Source organism: Anguilla anguilla, chromosome 16 (assembly GCF_013347855.1).
Source record: "Anguilla anguilla isolate fAngAng1 chromosome 16, fAngAng1.pri, whole genome shotgun sequence".
In the NCBI taxonomy this organism is placed as follows: domain Eukaryota; kingdom Metazoa; phylum Chordata; class Actinopteri; order Anguilliformes; family Anguillidae; genus Anguilla; species Anguilla anguilla.
The window spans coordinates 22,633,661-22,651,777 of NC_049216.1; the positions used below are offsets into that span (position 1 = coordinate 22,633,661).

General features: G+C 40.1%; 1 protein-coding gene across 1 annotated transcript in view; it reads left to right on the forward strand.

Annotated features, from left to right (window-relative positions):
• Nucleotides 1-422: 422 nt before the first annotated feature.
• lingo1a (leucine rich repeat and Ig domain containing 1a) overlaps nucleotides 423-18,117 on the forward strand; it is a 167,349-nt gene continuing 149,654 nt past the window's right edge. Inside the window, exon 1 of the mRNA XM_035396630.1 lies at nucleotides 423-688. The gene's annotated coding sequence lies outside the window, so the exon portion shown is untranslated. The remainder of the gene's footprint in view (nucleotides 689-18,117) is intronic.

Here is an 18,117-nt window from a genome sequence, read left to right on the forward strand (position 1 = left end):
TTGTTAAACTGTCACTCACTGATCTCATCCATGTATACAGCCTTCTTGTTCATTTGCTTATTAGACAAGCCTATCTGTTGTCATCTAGAAGGTTCAGTACCCTCTGAAAGGCTACAGCGGCAATGGGGCTCACACCTTAGAGCACAGGTCCCTAGTCCTTATAATTGTATAGTAGTGCACACTGCAAGTGGAGTTCCAAATGTCCAAACCAGAACATGTCACCATCACACAGATCACTTATGCACATTGTGATGTCACCAGATGCCGAGTTATATACAGGTACATTCCCTTTCTGTAGTCCCTGGCTCCAGCAGGGACTACAGGCCATCATGGCTTCCCAGTTCGGAACTGCAAAGCCCATGACCAGCAGCACAGCCTGCGACAGTTACTACCCAGCTGCCATGAATTGGACTATTGACTTGATGGAGAGAAGAAAGTGTGTTTGGAAGAGGTTTCTAAAAGTTTCGTGGAAAAACAGAATGATAGATTGAGAACTGGGGGAAACAAGAACTTTAGTTTTTTTTGCTTTATATTGAACTTTTGGATACTTTGTCTGGAAATCCCTTTCTTTTTTAGTTTGCCTCCTGAGACAAATCCTTGTCTAAAGTTTTGTTAATAGATTAGAGAAGGCTTTTTTGGAAGCCAGTCTGGACCATTTCTCACCACCCATGCTCCACAAGACATAAAGGTAAGGTTCCTAATATGTCATTACATCACACCATGTATATCCGCTTTGTAAATATTCTGAAGGTCTGAACCACTTTTATCTGACGACATACAATAACTGAAGCATTTTATGTCATGAGAACATTGTTTGGTTGGTTACACAGTGATATAATAGTTTTTTGTGCTACATTTAGCTTGCTGTTTTTAGGATATGGAAAGGAGAATTATACATTTTATAAACTATTGTCACTGTTTGGGCAAGTCACAGGATATGTCTAGTTCTTACAATAACGTGTTTGCATTCATTTAGATTGCTTTCTATTCACTGATATGTTCTTTTGACTTTATAACCCACTGCAATGTATCAGCCGATCAACACGCTACATTTTGGCTCTGCAGGGGAGTTGACAAAGCATGCACACAAATGATTGCTATGCATCATGTTATTAGTTGCTATTTTATTTTTGCATGAGTTGATTTACCACTTCTTGGTAGCCCTACTATAATGAAAGATGGGCATTCTCTGGATGAATCTCTGTAATTCACACAGTGATGGCATTTATTCGGTTTTGTCAGGATTCTCTGAGAAGGAAAAGAGAGAAGGCCAGCTGTGACATTTTGACTTTTTGTTCTAAGCAAATATGTTACTTCCTTCATTCATCACTTACAGGCCATGTTTTTTTTTTGAGGGAGGGGGATGTGCTTTCTCCCTGAAGTTCTTGGACATTCTCTAAATGGCATGTGCTTAATGGTTACCTGGTCTTGAAAGTGTTTTTTCATGTTTAAACTTCCGCCTTGAGAGATATTTTCTTGCCAATTCACACACCAACAAATGCAAAATAAACCAATATAAATAAAGAAACTGGCCACCATGCACCAGGCATTAAGTATGAGTCACAAGTCACATTGGGGATGGATGTGTTCAGAGGTTTAAGAGCATATATGTCATTTTCTAAAGAGAGCAAAATAGCACAGGATGGTAACACCTCTTGGCTCAGGTAATGATTGGACCTTCAGTACATTTAGTGCAGATGATATGGAATCATCATAAAAGCTAAAACAAAAAAAAAACAAATCCATGTGTAAAAGGTATAAGTGATGCTGTGCACTTCTGTTCTCCTGACAGCTCTCTGCACAATCATGAACGCAGCTGCCTGGTCCCTTCGAAATCACTGTAATCATGTTGGCAGCAGAGTAACAGGTGGTTATCTTCTTAATTTCCATTAAAAGACCAGACAGGAATTAGTGACAATTACAGGTTAATTGAAGATAAGTCATTCTCATTGATCTGATTACACTGCAAGGTGGACGATGATAATATAATATAGATAATGCATGTGCTATTGACACATGTGACTTGTGGAAACGGGCCAAGCCTTTAAAGGGATTGCCTGCATCAGAAGAGAATCCACACTATGGCTACATTCAGACAGCAGACCTTAATGCTGAGTTGTGCAGATCTAATTTTTCCAGTGAATGTTCATTTAAACTGTCGCAACAGTACTGCCAGTGTCAGCTAATGAGCTAGTGATCAGAAGGAAACAATGAAAAGGAAATGGAAGCAAATTCCTGAAATTGTTTGGTGCCCATTTTATTTTTACAGGGAACAGACAGACACAGTTCCAGAGTCATCAGTCACTAGTTAGTGAGCAGCAGTGCCGTGTCCTTAGTGTGGGATTAAAACATGTGGAGACAGTTTCATTACTGGTTATTCTAACACGCCGCTACAGTCCCTGTGGTTCACTTCCTGACTCTTGGATGGTGGAGGGACAGAAGGCATGGGGCTTCAGAGAAGCCTGCAGAGGAGAGAGTTTGAAATATTTTAAAACGTCAGAGCAATATCTTAAAACAGTCACAGGAAATCTGAGGTGGTATCGGATATTCTTTCAAAATCTAACAGCATTGCACATGTCGACTCGATGACCTGGAATCAGCATTTGTCCTTACATTTGACTTTACAATTAAAAGAAATCATTCCATGCTTTTTCCTCCTTGGTAACTCAAATTCTGAAATGTTTTGAATGTTTGCATAGAAAAAAAGTTGAGGACAAATGTTGATAGAATTCAAGTCAGGGGGAAACAGGCCTCACCATGGTTTAAATGTACTTAGTGCACACTTAATTAATCGTTCTGATGCAATAATTGTGTGGATACAGTATATCACTTTAAATTTTTAACATTTATGATGGAACTGAAAGAAATTCAAGGCGTTCATGAATTTTTACAGAGTACCTAGTTTCATTTTAAAAGCTCAATAGCCATGATGTCTATTATCAGCTCCACCTTAACAATGTAATTACTGCCAATGCGTGTGGGATTGGCTAATTAAATTGATCTAGGCAGTGTTGATTGGCTAATTAAATTGCTCTGCACCTCAGTTTAATTTTTGTGTAATTAGGCACATTATAAAAGCAGGTGTTCCTAAAATGGTTATGGCAACCATTCAAAATAAGCTTCACAATTTTTGTTTTTTTTGATTATTTTAAATGGAAACATGTTTAAATGTCAGTATTGAATTTTTTTTTCTCTTAAAAATAACTTTTTTTGATGGTTTGATGTTCTAGATCCAATAAATTAGACGTTTTAAATATGAGGAATATCACTAATATTCATCAAAAATAACCGATTTCTGTGACTGATTGTTCCTTCTGACAAGTTTTATTATGAACTACAAACACCCCATTTATGCAGTCACATAAAATATTCAGTAAATGAGAGTGGAAAGGATTTTGTTGTAAGACCCGTGATGCAGGATGCTTTTAGTTGAGGGCACAAGCTTTTAGTGCCCTTTTTAAGTGACAGATTTGTCATTTTCAACTTCACAAAAAAGTTTCCACAGCTTGATAGTCATGTAACTATTAAACTAAAGTTTTTTTTTTAATGATTAGAAAATTCCTGTAACTACTCAATCTGTACAATTTGAAGGGGCATGAAGTTGACTGCTTAGTGAAGCTACCTCTTAAGGAAGTAACCCCATGAAACTGTGGTTGTATGGCTCAGTGTGTTAACGACAAAAGTTGCTGTCATGGGCATCAACAGTGAAGGCAGGCTGGTTTCTGATTTGTTACTAATTAAAGTTTCTACAACGGTTTTTCAAGTAGACTCTTATTATGACTGTCTTGTCACTGACTTCTTTTTGTAAAATTTCAAATGGCAGTTAAGCGTGGAAATAACAAGGAGTGCTATTGAAAATATTTCTTTTAACCCACATATAATAATTTTAAAGGCTTGAAACCTCAAAGTGTGCATGTAATTTATCTAATAATTTATGCAGTCTGAAAATGTAAATATAATGATATACTATGTACATGTAACTCCCAAAATGATGGTCTGTTCCAGGATAGCAGTGCCTCCATCAAAAGTGCTCAAGTAATCAAAGACTGGATCAATGCGCATGAAAATGATGTAAACCACAATGCTGGGGTCATCTCAGTTAACAGGGGAGTACTGTATATCACAAAGCAGGATCATTGAATTAGCCAAATAACTGCGCTGAGTAAAACCCTGAACTTTTTACTTATGTCCTCGTTTCAGATTTGGGAAGGTTCTGAGTGTTGCTCAGTGCAGTTATCCAGCTAACTCAGTAATCCCTCTTCGTGAAACAGGACCAGATCTCAACCTGATTGAACACTTGCGGGAGTGGTGCCTGAAACGGTATACCAGTTAAATTGGCAGGTAAATTTAAAAAATGAAACTAATTAAATCTCACATGGAAATTTTCATCCTTCGAGTACAGTTTTAGACACTTGTAGAATCTCAAGATGCATTGTAGCTGTTCTGGTGACTTCTGGTGGCCCAACGTCCATATCGTAACACTTTATGATGCTCTTGAATTCATTTTTTTCAGTTAGATATATTCTACAAAAATGAGCTGTTTTAAAGTTGTTTTAAAATTTCTGGGATATAATTTACATTGACTTAATATGCAATATATCATATTCATATTGAGTATCACTATGTGTTTCTTGGTGATTACACTGTGATGGATTCTCCCAAGTTATGCAGAACTGTGCAAATGTGCTGTAGCCTGTTACATACTTTGATTTCATTGCAATAATTTACCCCACCCGTGCTTGAAAGTATAAAATAAAATTGGTTCCAGTGTTAAATAGACCTAATAAATTAACAATTTAATCACTGAGCTGGTTAAAATGTAGCTTCATCTAGATGGCCAATCAGTAGGATCACAATTAAACAAAAGCCTGAAATTACCTGCTGGTTTTTTAATTAAAAGAAAGAATTGATCATTTTTCAAAGACTGTATCTGCTGATATACAGACCACAACAAAGACTGTTAATAGTTAGTCAGCTTATCAACAAAATGGATTCAATCAAGCTCCCTTTTACAGAATTTAACGGGGAATAGTGGACAGTTTTCGTTAATTGCTTTGCCGCGCCAAAAGGCTGATGCTAAAGGCAAGGTAGATGTCGCTGTCAGGCTCGGTCTAGAGATCTTCGTCTCTGCAAGTGTGGCTGGGATAATTGTCATGTCTCTCCTCAAGCCATTCCCTGTTGCCATGCCAGTGATCTGTACTTCTTCACCCGCGGCATCATTAGAAATAATTTATTTTTATTTTATTTTGCTGAAAGGCAGAGAAAACTGTTGGATCAACCTTTATCAAAATGAAAAAATCACAACCAGATGAAAATTTAGAAATGTATTAAGTTACAACAAATATTCATATCTAATCTAAAGACAAGGTTCAACTGCCTTAAAACAATTAACAGATATGGGCAGTCACACAAGAAATGAATGAAAGAAGATAGCAAACCACAGCTTAGTTGTCCCAAAGTAATCCAAAATGCAAAAACCAAAAGACAGCAGAATATTCCAAAAGAACCAGAGATGAAATGTAGAATGCCAGACCTACTGTAGATGCAGGACGCAGATGCCTGCTTCCAACTAACAGTTACAAACTTATTCTCAGGTTGCCCAAAACTGACTGCTCACTAAAACAAAGCCACATATTTTACGTAAACACACTGACACACCTCCTCTGACACACACACACACGCAGACCCACACTCATACAGAAACACACACATTCACACCTCCAATGGCCACCCCCCAATTCCTGCTCTGTCTTATCTCCAGGCTATGCTTGCTGAGTGCTTTGAAGCTTCCTATGGTTGAGAACGGGCAAATGGTGAAGTACATATGTGACAGTAGGAAGGCTGCAGAATTAATTTTGGCCACATAGGGTGACAGTCATTCTTTTGCACTTCTGAAGTGTGATTAAAGGGGTCATATCTGGGGAAGAGGGATTAACATCCGGGGCAGACCAAATGGAAATAGAAATATTGCAACAGTGTTCTACAAACACATTTCACAACAATGCATTGGAAAAATATATTGTAATATCTGAAAGCAGTGATAGTATCCATGTGTCTATTTGCCCATATATTGTGTGTACAGTGTTGTTATCTTTTCTGGACTTTATTTCAGAATACTGCGGCACATCCCATTTACATAATGCAGGTCACGGGAATTGTTGCGCTGTTGGGTGGCCTAGTCCTGTCTCCAGATCTTTTTAGCCCCCAAAAGGGGTATGAATAATATGGACCAGTGTTCTCCTGAACTATTCACCAACAAAAGAAATGTAAGCTGATGCCATAAAGTAGCCAAACTCTCCCATGGGTTAACACTTTCTCGTATTCACATTTTATCCTCAAAAAGGTCATCAAATGTTCCTCTGACTCTCTCGCTTTGGTCTCAATCTGCCGTTTCATTTGTTTCAGTCGGCATCAAAACTATTACGCATGGCGAGCATTAAGCAGCACCGACAGCTACCCCGCAATCTGCTGGGCTGGAGGCCCAAAGGTTTTGGCTCCTTGCTACTTTTTTTCCCCTTCTTTCTGCTGTAGCTGCTGCGCCAAGCAGACTTTGTGCATAACGGTGCAAAAACTGCTGTCACCTTATCCTGCGCTTCTGAGCACCCTCAAAATGGCTCTTATGCTCTGCCTGACCTCTGAGCTTAAGGGGATTTAGCAAGTAATTGAGGGAAGTGTGGGATGTCTTTTCACATCGAGTGTGAAGGCAGGTGGGAGGGTGGTTGGATAAAAAAAAAAAAAAAAAAAAACGATTCAGAATCTAAAGAACAAACTTAAGAGTTCCCGAACTATGCATCTGTTTGAGTTGATATAAGCTAAGTGTATGAAAATGCATTTTTGAATACGTTACCATGATGATGACAATGAATTATGCATTCATCCATTCATGTCAATTGAAAATAAGCATGAAATGTGTACAATGAATCCGACCTTGGTTTCTGCTTCACTGTAATTATTTAATTGCACTAGCAGTAATATCGTTCTTGGTACATTAGTCTAGTCAGCTCCTATAGCAGCTGACAGGATCCAGAATGGCTCAGCTGGTCATTGTGGTGCTTGTTCCAAGTACATGCTGGATTCACTTGGGTAATATGTTTAGATGTTGTAAATGTTTTTCTTTTAATTTGCCCATTTTCCTTCCGTTTTCAAGGACCATTTTCTATGATTTCTCAAATATTTCCAAGGATATTCCTGGACTATGTGAATCCTGAGTGCTAAAGGGGGGTGGTGGAGGAACTAGTCATCTTCATCAGATCCATTAATGGAACAATCTGTACCACAACCACGTACCAAAGGCTGTTCCAACAATAGAGCCAGGAGGGGCAGGCTGCAGTTCTTGGCGGAGGCCACATTTCTAGCGTTTCAGTGTAAATCTGACATTTAATGCGGAGCAGATGACGGTGGTGGGGGAGAGGAAGTAATTAGCTCATGCTCTTATATTCAGAGCGCAAGGCATTTCTTCGCTAAATGTCAATTATCATAGTGATGCCAACCAGCCGGTAACCTTCCACTATGGTAGATTGGTACCTTCTGGAAAAAGCTCAGTTTATCCATCCCTGACGGCTCTCCTGACGACATTAGGTTTTTGCTGCACAATGTTACATTTATCAAAGAGGGAGTCTTTAAAATGCTATGTTTTTTATTTGTGGGAAAAACCAAATATCCAGAAAGGGCTAAAGTGCCACCTAACACACCACATTTAGGATTACGGGGGAACATTTATCTTAAATCCTGGACAAAAGGCCCTTCAATTTAATTCTGCTTGCTGAAGCAGTTCAGTTAAAAGACTGCAAGGTAAAAATGTATATAAATCAACACGTATGTTGAACTATTTCAAATTTAGCCCCCGGATACATTATTGCAGTTACTGTTTCATAGCTCAGTTAATTAAAAGTAAAGGAGCTCATGGTCATGAACTAGATGATTTACAGATTGTGGCCTACAGCACTTAGGACGAAGCTACTATTAAAAATACTACTGGACTATCTCTATCCCTCTCTGTTTCTCCCTCTCTTCCGTTAGGGGATGTATTTTGGTGACCCGTTTGCAGGCCCCTCTCTAACTCGGGCAGTATGGGCGTGCGCTGAAATGCCCCCGTCCTGCCGAGCAGACGCGTGTCCGCAGGCTGACTCTCTGATCCCAGTCCTGCCTGAACGGGCCAGTCGTCAGAGCTAGCCACACAGAACGCTCCGATCAGACTAGGTCATCTGTCACGCTGCATGCCGGGCACGCTAACATGACTTGATGTGCGTGTCTCCTAACGTTATGTCATGCCCTGTGATACTCGGATGCCTCTCGAGGGGTGGGGGGGGGGGGTGGTTTGCCTTCACTTTCCGCCGCACTTCTCTTCCCTTCCTATGTAGTCACCCGGTCAACCACACTGGTATATGGCCCCTTCCAAAATAATGAACCCTACAGCACACCATAAAGGGAACGCTATACACCTACATGTATGAGGAAAGCATATTCGTAGAGGAATGAAAATGAAAGCAAATTTTCAATCTCCATTTAAAAAAAAAAAAAAAAAAAAGCTTACAATATGCAGGTAACACAAATTATACACCGCTTGCATTAATGAATGCTTTGTTAACATTAGATAAGATATATATTTCTAATTTTTCACAGCTCAATATACCCCCTGCCAACTCTGCCCTCATCCATGAATATGATTAGCCTAGCAAATAAGAGCCTGTCAAAGGTATTAAGGCTGTTTTTACTCACAACCATCTTTTTGTTCTAATCATGCATATTCTGATATTAAAATCATAAATCATTATATCTAAGTTTGTGCTGTTCTTTATGAGAGTCAAAGATCAGTCCTAACTGCAGACTGATTTGTTCTTGCCTGTCTTTGAACAAAGAACATTGTGTAAAAACTGGAGAAAGTGAAAAAGGAGAAAGGGAGGGAGAGGGGGAGGGAGAAGAAGAAACAAAAGTCCACTTCTAGCTTTTGAGGGCAAGGGTATCTACAGTAGCCACTATTTGAAATGATTTTAAGTAAAGGTAAATGTAATTTTTCTTGGAGAGGGGAGGGTCAGCTGCACCACCATGCTCTACTTTAGACTCTTTATGTGGGTACGTTCGCTGATCCCTTGGTGTTGACCACATGGTAAGCCCAACTCTCACTCACAATTTGGGGCCCATTGTGGGCATAGTATCTGTGTGAAGAGAACGGACTGTCAGTGTGATTCAATCTCTGTGTCACCTTGGCGGTAAACTTATGTTCCCCGCCCACTGTAATGAGCAGTCATACGCTGTCCTTTTGAGCAGTCAAGCACGACGGCTTTGGGACAAAACTTGGCTGCAGGCGGCCCCGACTCATAAAAACAAACCAAACAAACTGTCAGGGCTAATGGTAGCCTGACAGGGTCCAAATGAGGTTTGCGGCTGTGTGACACCTATATCTCACCACTTATTTCTTTCTAAACTCTGTCCCTTCGCTGAGCTCTTGACAGCCTGTTAATGGAATGGTTTCCCTTCTGTTTTGCCTCAGAAACACAACAAATAATTTTCACAAAAACAAAAAAAGATTTCTAAAAAACCTGATCCTTAAACCAATGAGCTTCAACAGAACCAGTTTAGGTACAGAACTTTCAGAGCGTGAGAGAAAAAAAAAAAAAAAAAGATTTATTGTGCACTAACAATGCCTGACTGATTTTAGTCAATCACTGTTTTTTAATAATAGAAAATGAGGCATTTTCTTGGTTGATAAGTCCGTGATTGACAGTACATAGTAGATCATCCCCACTGTGGGAGCCTTTGCACATCACCGCTAATTTTACTGACCTCACCAAATCAAGAGATTCATGAAGCTCACTACGGTTTCCGATTTTTAAAGGCCATCAGCCCTTCTGACTTTGCACCTGTAAATCTGAACATGTCCCTATAAGGACGCCGCAAATAACGTAATCAAAGCTCCATCTGATTTGTAACAACAACCTGTATTTAAATGACACATCACTGACAACAGACCAGCAGGGACAGTAGGAAGGAAAGCCTAATTCGGCCAATTATTCCAAGGAATGGTAAGATGGCTGTGACTGAGTTAGCTGTCTTACACAGTGAAACATGATTGGTCCTAATTCATACAGGGAGTGGAATCATCCATGTCTCATTGCACAGAAAATGGATGTATTTAAACAGTGTTTATGGGTGGCAGTGTAGAATAATGCTTAGGGCACTGGGCTTGTAACTTCAAGGTTGTAACTTTGATACCCAGCTGGGGTATTGCTGTAACTTGTACTCCTGGGCAAGGTGCTTAACCAGCTTCAGTAAATGCCCAGCTGTATAAAGGGATTGTATGTAAAAGAATATAAGCCTGGTCACACTGAATAAGAATGTCTGTTAAACGCTGAAAATGTAAGTTTGAAAAAAACTAACTCAGGGAGAAAAAGCTAATCATGCTGAACTGAAAGGTGGTGAATATGAAGCCACATGTAATAAATACTGGTATTTATTTAGCAGTGTATATAAAATGGCATGTTATATATATATATATATATATATATATATATATACATATAGGAACATGGCTGCAGGGATTAGCTTCCATTCAGCCAATCTGTGAGGTTGGGCACTGATGCCTGGAATTGTGCATTGTGATCTTAGGCTTATGTATGACTGTAGAAACTCTGTAATGAATGTTGCAACTGAGGAGAGATGATTTTTACACGCTGCATGCTTCAGCACTTGGTGGTCTCGTTCTGTGAGCATGTGTGGCCTACCGCTTTGCGGCTGAGCTGTTGTTGCTTCATACATTTTCACTACCTAATAGCAGCACTTACAGTTCACTGGGGAAGCTTGAGCAAGACAGAAATTTGATTAATTGACTTGTTGGAAAGGTAACATCCTAGGACAGTGCCATGTTGAAAGTCACTGAGCTCTTCAGTACGACCCATGCTTACGCCAGTGTTTGTCAAAGGAAATTGCATAGTTGTATACTTGATTTCATGCACCTGTTAGCAATGGGTGAGGCTGAAATAGCCAAATCCACTAATTAGAAGGGGTGTCTACATACTTTTGGAAATGTAAATTTCCAAAGTATGCAGAACAACAAAACTAAAAGCGTCTCTGTCCAAATACTTACACACTATACTGCATATATTCCTTTAATTTGCCTAATCTGTATTTTTTACCCACCAGTAAACTGTACCGTAGTGAACTGCTAACTAAGCTTTAACTTCTCTTATATGCAGATGGTAGTACAGCTATTTGGCAAGTCAGTCACGCCCTAAACCACTCATTTGACCTGCCAGTCATGCTCCATCTTCTTTTTGCAGACAGTGCATTGTTTCTTTTTTAAAACTGCCTATAAATCTAATAAAATGCAAATTGAGTGTTTTTCATCGCAGAATAACATTCAATCATTCAATAAACAAGCGATTACTTGGCGCAATTAAGTGACAAAGTCAAGCTGTGACGATAATGTAAAAAACAGAACTGGGATTTAAAAATTGAAATTAAATGTAAAAAAAAAATCACATCATTACTAAAACACCAGTTTAGGGCCTGGAGCCAATGTACACAAAATATTGAATGACTCTGTATGAAACTAACCAAAACAAAGGTCTGAAACAAAGGACCCGGAGCAGCAGTGGCAGAAAGTGAGGAGGGAGTACAAAATATATGTGCAATTTGTGGTAGGGGTTTGTGTAGCTTGTTCATAAGCTAAATTTGTTTTGTTTGTTAAGGTGTAACCAGTCTGTTTGTTGATACACCAACATTTTCTAATAGACGATAAAGAATAAAGTATCTGTGACATCAAAAAGTTACCAAATCAATCATGAAAAGTGTTGGATCTGTCAGAAGGTGTTTTTAAGCCATGCAAAATTCTAGTGGAATATGAACAGATGGTAGATTTCGTGACAAACAAGCTAATTTGGTTGGGCTGGCTGCCTCCTTTAAGGCTCTTCTTTGATTTGATTTAAGTTATCCTGCATTGCCCTTCCTCACATTGCTGCTGAAAAGTATGTTGCTGTTACGGAATGTTCTGGAAAACTGGAAAACAACAAGGAAACAAAAAAGAACGATCTCCCTGTAAGAACAACATCTCGTCTAGCTGTCCGGATGATGACTACAGCCTTTCTTGAAAGATTGACATGAAAGGACAGTTTAGCACCACACAATATTTTCACTGAAGCTAAGGGGACTGCTCTTAATTTCCTCATCAGCAATGCTTTGCACCTGTGGTGCATGGTATCATTCCATCTTGTTGGGTTTTCTCAGCGACACCCAGTCCTACTGTGTGTCCAGTAGCACATTTTAATTTGGCAAAACATTTAATTTGACACCTCGGCTCTAGAGAAGTACTCGACGCCTGCAGAGTATTACATTTCGCTCAAGCGAATCTGTCATTCAGCAGAATTCTTTTATTAGTACTTCTCCAAAGAGGTGACGCTTGGGCCGAAAGAATCCAAAGGATCATTTTGACAGCAGGGTTGACTGTCTGCTCATTCATGGCAGGCGGAAAAATATTCCCAATTCATGTCCTGTGCCTGCTCACACTCGGCTCCAAGCCTGTGCTTACAGCAAAATCCCCGGCCCTGGTAGAGGTTCAGTCCGCAGAGCGGATTTTCCCGTTATCCAGTGAGCAGCCAGGGGTCACTTCCATAAGCCCAGAGAAAGTAGCTTCCGGGTCTTAGTTTTAATGAGCCTCTGGCCTGGACTCCACTCAGCCGGCTCGTATCTTACTGTGTTTCACTGAGCGGGCCGAAACCTTGCTCTGGCTCTGTTGGGAGGCATTGCCGAAGGCGTTGGGCTGCACTTCTACACTTCCATATTGGCTTCCCATTTTCTGTGAAAACTGGGCAGATTATTTTCAGCTGAATGGTATGTTGTGTTTTGCCGTGCAGATAGAAGCATTGTTTGAATCATATCTACAATGACAGATTTGAATTACTGCATGTTAAAAAAAAAACAAAGAATAAATGTGTCGTTATACCAACGGTTGAGGAGGGGTAACTAAACTCATTCTCAAACCACCGCTACAATAACACTATAACTTCTGTAAATTCATGGTTTTATGTACTACAATTAAATGTTGCTACTTTTTATGCATTTCCCTTTTTGAAATGCCCCAATTGTGTTCATCGGCAATGATCTTTCCTGACTGATAACTCCGGTATTGATTCAGGAGGGTGCAGCCAAGCATGTGCTCTCTAAAACATGATGCCTGGGTGAAGGGGGGAGGGGGGAAGGGGGTTTCATCTAACTCAGAGCTAATACATTTCAGGCAGGATCAAGCTGCTTGCATGCTCACATTTTAAGTATCCATTCAGACAGAAGAGCATTAGGTTTAGGAGACGGCTGTGTTTAGAGCAATTCAACTCGGTCTATGAGTTGCAGGCAGGTTGTATCCAAATTTAGCAGAAAGATGCAAGGCTTTCCAGACATAGCATGCCTGGATGATAGGTCTTTGTTTGTTTTGTCTGCTTTCAGTTTCCCCTCTTCCATTTATTTGGTTGAGATTTTACATTACAGTAGCAGTGGCTGCTGCAGCACAGTATGGCAGCAACCATATGACCATGCAATGGGAAAGAAATCTTGAAGTCATCATTTGAAATCCTAGCAGAGGGTTTTAGATTTCAAAATGCCTTCTGTATAAAAAATAAAAAATCTTACTGTATACAAAACTGTTTCTGTTGGTTAGCAGTGATGGCATACCTCAGGCTGGTCTCTACTTTCAGATTAAAAGAGACTAAAATATTATACCCTCTCAAATAAATGAATAGACAATGTTATTTTATCTTCTGTCTTTATCATATAGCTTTCTGTCGAGAGTGGAAATGACTGTTATTTAGCCTTGGCTGCACAAAATACCACTTCCCTCTGATCACTCTTCTGTTAAGTTAAATTTCAGTTATTTGTCATTTCTTTTCTTTCCAAGGTGTACCAGAAACCAGAAACTAACTGCAACAATATAGGGAAAACAAGGTTAATGTAATGTCTTGCACTGTTTGCAGCATGTGCAGCATGTTTTTATATCATGCATGATTTTTCCTATGAATGTAGGAAAACGTGTTGGATGTGCATTTTTATCTAACCAACCTGTACCTAATGTCTGTGTGCATGTTTCTTAAGGGAGATATTCCATTCCCATATTGGCTTTGCGCAAATGAGGTAAATAAAGCAAATGCATTATTTTGTATAGCATCTTCAAACAGGGGACTGTAGTTCAATTCATTATTAATAAGCAGTGAAGAAAATATAGTATAATCTTAATAAGGCTCTCAAGGTGGTCAGGGAGATCCTTTAAGTGCTCTGTGTTGCTGATGAGCACAGTTTCAGAAAAGAGGTCAGGCGTGTTTGCTGTTTTACTGCACCTCTGTGACTAAAGCGATTTTGTCACTTTCCCAAAGTCTTTGAGTCGCTTTGATGGTGGCTTACGAAGGCCGTGGCGGCTTATCCTCCCGCCCCCTCCCACCCTGTGAGATCTGAGACCTCCTCCTTCGGGGGGGGGTGCCCGCCCACTTGTCAGCGGCACAGCGTGTCTTTTGCTTTTCTTCGGAAAACTTAGATGGCGACTGCGTGACTGAGATTTTGTTTCCGGGGCGGAGTCTCATCGGGTTCGCCCGCCTTGTGTCATACCATTCTGTGCCCAAGTGGAAAAGCGATTTCTATGGAAAAACAGCATGTGGGGGATGTGTGTCTGTTTCCGGAGTGTAAGGAGTCTCCGAGGTGCAGTGAAGTAAAGCCCTTCCTGTACGAGGTCCCTGAGTCTCACACAGCCAGCACATTCTACCTCTGATCCAGATCTTTGTCTCCTTATTGAGAATTGCAGAAGACTCCCACTCAAAACACAGAGATGACAGAGTTGTGTTGAAGCACATCCACGGTAAACAGCCACTGCAGGAGGACTATTACTGCAGTAACACTTAGTCATTACACTAATTAATGTCCAAATGTGCTGCGGTGGTGGGATGGGAATCATCTACTCTTCAGCAGTAGGAGAACACAGATATTTCAGCTCTTTCTACTTGCTTCGTTTGAGCTTGTTACGGGTGGCTTCCCCATCCAAAATCACACTCTGTGCTTTCTGTGCTCTGTGTGTTGAAGGGCTGCTGATGGTGGACACCATTTCAGCCATTCTCTTAATCAGCCTGGATGCTCTGAAACCATGCATTTTGCTACTTTGCTCATACAGTCATTAAACTGAATCTAGCAGAAAGCAGGTTTGGCTCATTATCTGTTTATTTATTTATTTATTTATTTTTGTCCCTGAATGTGTTGTTTTTCACACACAGCTGCTCAGTATCCATGTAGTCACGTGTCCAGTATCCCAAAATCTTTCATGTTGTGTGTGATTACTTTTGTTGATCAACTGATCATTCAAGGGATTGCCAAAGAACACATTTCAGAAAATAGATACACATTTGTGTGCATTCAAACTGAATGCAACTGAATGGTAGGAATGTCTATATATATATATATATATATATATATATATATATATATATATATATATATATAATTTTTGATTCTCATGCAGCTCATCTGGTCATGTGACCCCAGATGCCAGTGATATAAAAAAATTAATTACAGCCAGGTCCCAAAAAGGTCCCTAATTTTGGAGTTCAGAATCCAGGACAAAGTGTATGGAGGTTACATTGAATCTAGGCTTCCGTGGTATTTATCTAAAAAAAACGTTTGTCATTTGTCCGAGAAACTCATTACGTTTTAATGGGTTTTCTGAATGCTGAATGTAAACGTGGAAGAGAAGCATTCCGGTTAATCACCTGAGTTTGTATCAACTCGACATGTCAGTATACCCATTAATCACATGGCATAATACAGATATTCATGGAAATGTTTCCATGGTATTCCAGAGCCTGTTTATTGAAGGTTTTCTGGCTCTGCCTCCAGGTACTCACGAAGGAATGTGCAGTTTGCGATTAGCAGGTTGGCCAAACTTGATTACATTTGGCTTATAGTCTGAAGTGGATGTTGCTCCTGTGTGCTTGTCAGTCTGGCGTCTGGTTACCCACTGATAGACAATTCCCTGGCAGAAGTACAAGTACCATTATAGCCGTGCTTGTGGCTGAGAAGTGAATTTGAGTTTTGGGTGTGAAGGGTAGGCTCCACAGGATTACATGGCCTTTAGCCACCTCAGAAGCTCAAAGACTGTGGATATGTGGACAGGGACAAGTAGCAATGAGAGCTCATGTTTTCAGCAAAATAATCCCTATGAATCATCGGCTATGGGTGACATAAATAAAAGAGGCTCTCCTACGTTCCATTTTGCTTCTCATATTTTTAAAATGACACTTTTTTGATCTTGTCCCTTTCATTTTTGAAATTCCTCTTTACCACTTTGTTACTTTTCCTTTTCAACACAACTCTCATTTGACAATTTCTATTTACTGCATCCCACTTTGAGAATTCAATGTTAATCTTGGTCAGGGTGAAACTCTCCATTAAGGAGTTGTTGTTCGGAAGTGATATCGGCTCTTGCCAGCTGAAAACTGTTTCAATATTTTCTGAACTGAAATCAATATTTCCTTCCTTTTTAAAAGACAATGATGCTTGTCTCAGTGAATGTCTGCCAAGCTTTCTTTTTTTTAGCATCCATCTAAAAACATCCCCAGCAGAGATCAATGCCAAATCTCAATTATAATAGGCCACTAGATGGTGATTACTTTGAGTGATGGCTTAATGAAAGCTTTATAAATATGCATAGGTCATCAAGGGTACCCATACTGTGGATTATTAAATCTGTGGGGGTCAAAGGTCTGGCTAATGAGGAAAGGCTGAAGGTTGATATAGCCACTGCAGGGGGACTTTTGATTATTTTTTTTTATCTCTTCTCTTCAGAAAAACTGCAACAAATCTAAACCAAGCTCAGAGCCTTTTCAGTGACCCCCCTGAGCTGGTACTTATTCTTGTCAACATGTTAATCTGCCAAAGGGTTAACCAGCACTACATTTCAGATTGGCTTGCCTACCATGCAAGACAGACCACATTTATCGAGTGTGCGTCTCTTGATAAAATGGCCTGTGACCATTTTTTATGAAGGTTATCAACCAATTGAAACCACAATTTGCCAGGTGAAAAAAAACCCAGTATTTAGATTCAGTGTTATCGCTCATACTCTCAAATCATTTGTTTACCTAACTCCCCAGCCACCCCTCCCCATTTCCCTCCTTTAATTTATCGTTTCACAGTCTCCTTCTTTCAGCAGTTCTTCAAATCAGTCGTTTTCCATTTCCTCTCCATCCTGATGACATTGCATAATTTACAGCCACAACTCCATGACTTGTTGAGCTGAGATTGGATGGCTGGGCAGGTGGGAGCGGCGGGGGGGAAGGGGGGTATGGAGAGATGGTAAGGCCAGGTGCAGTGCAGTGGTTAATACGGATTTTCAGGACCCGACCCCCCCCCCCCCCCCCCCCAATCTTTTCTTTGTCTACCCCACTATAAACCAACTCCTGACCGGATGCTGGTGTACTTTATAATGTAATGACTAAGCCCACGGCTCAGTTGGCTTTCCAGAAGCTTCTACATATGCCTAGGAACAATGATCCACCCCCTCTCCCATAGACGATTCAGGCCAAAGTTTGAAAATACAGAATGTCCTGACATCATGCTTGTACCAAACCCATGTCCATGTGGGTTTTCTTTGGGTAGTCTGGTTTCCCTCCACAGCCCAAAGACATCCAGGCTAGGCTAACTGGACACTTTAAATTGCCCACAGCTATGAATGCCGTACAATGGATTGGCCCCCTGTCCAGAGTGAATTCCTGCCAGGGATAGGTTTCAGCTCCATAGGTTCTAACCCTGGAAGAGGTGGGTTAGATAAGGGAATGGTGGGTAGATGGATGAATGGATAAATTGCAATTATCAACTTCTGTCCAGCTCAATGTCAATGTCTTATTTTTGTGGTAAATTGGTGATTGGCTATTCAGGAGGAATTTTGTGTTTGACAGTTATGAATAAATCCTCGATTCTTAAATTACAGCTCACTACAGTCCATGCTGTGCTTTGCAGTTTATAAAATCAATGTTATTTTCACAATATTACCCACAAAGCCCTCAAGCAAGAAATCTGCTGCCATGTTGTTAATGTGTCTTTAGTTCATCAGAATTTAATTAAACAAAATGTGCCTTTCTGGAACTTAAGCTCTGA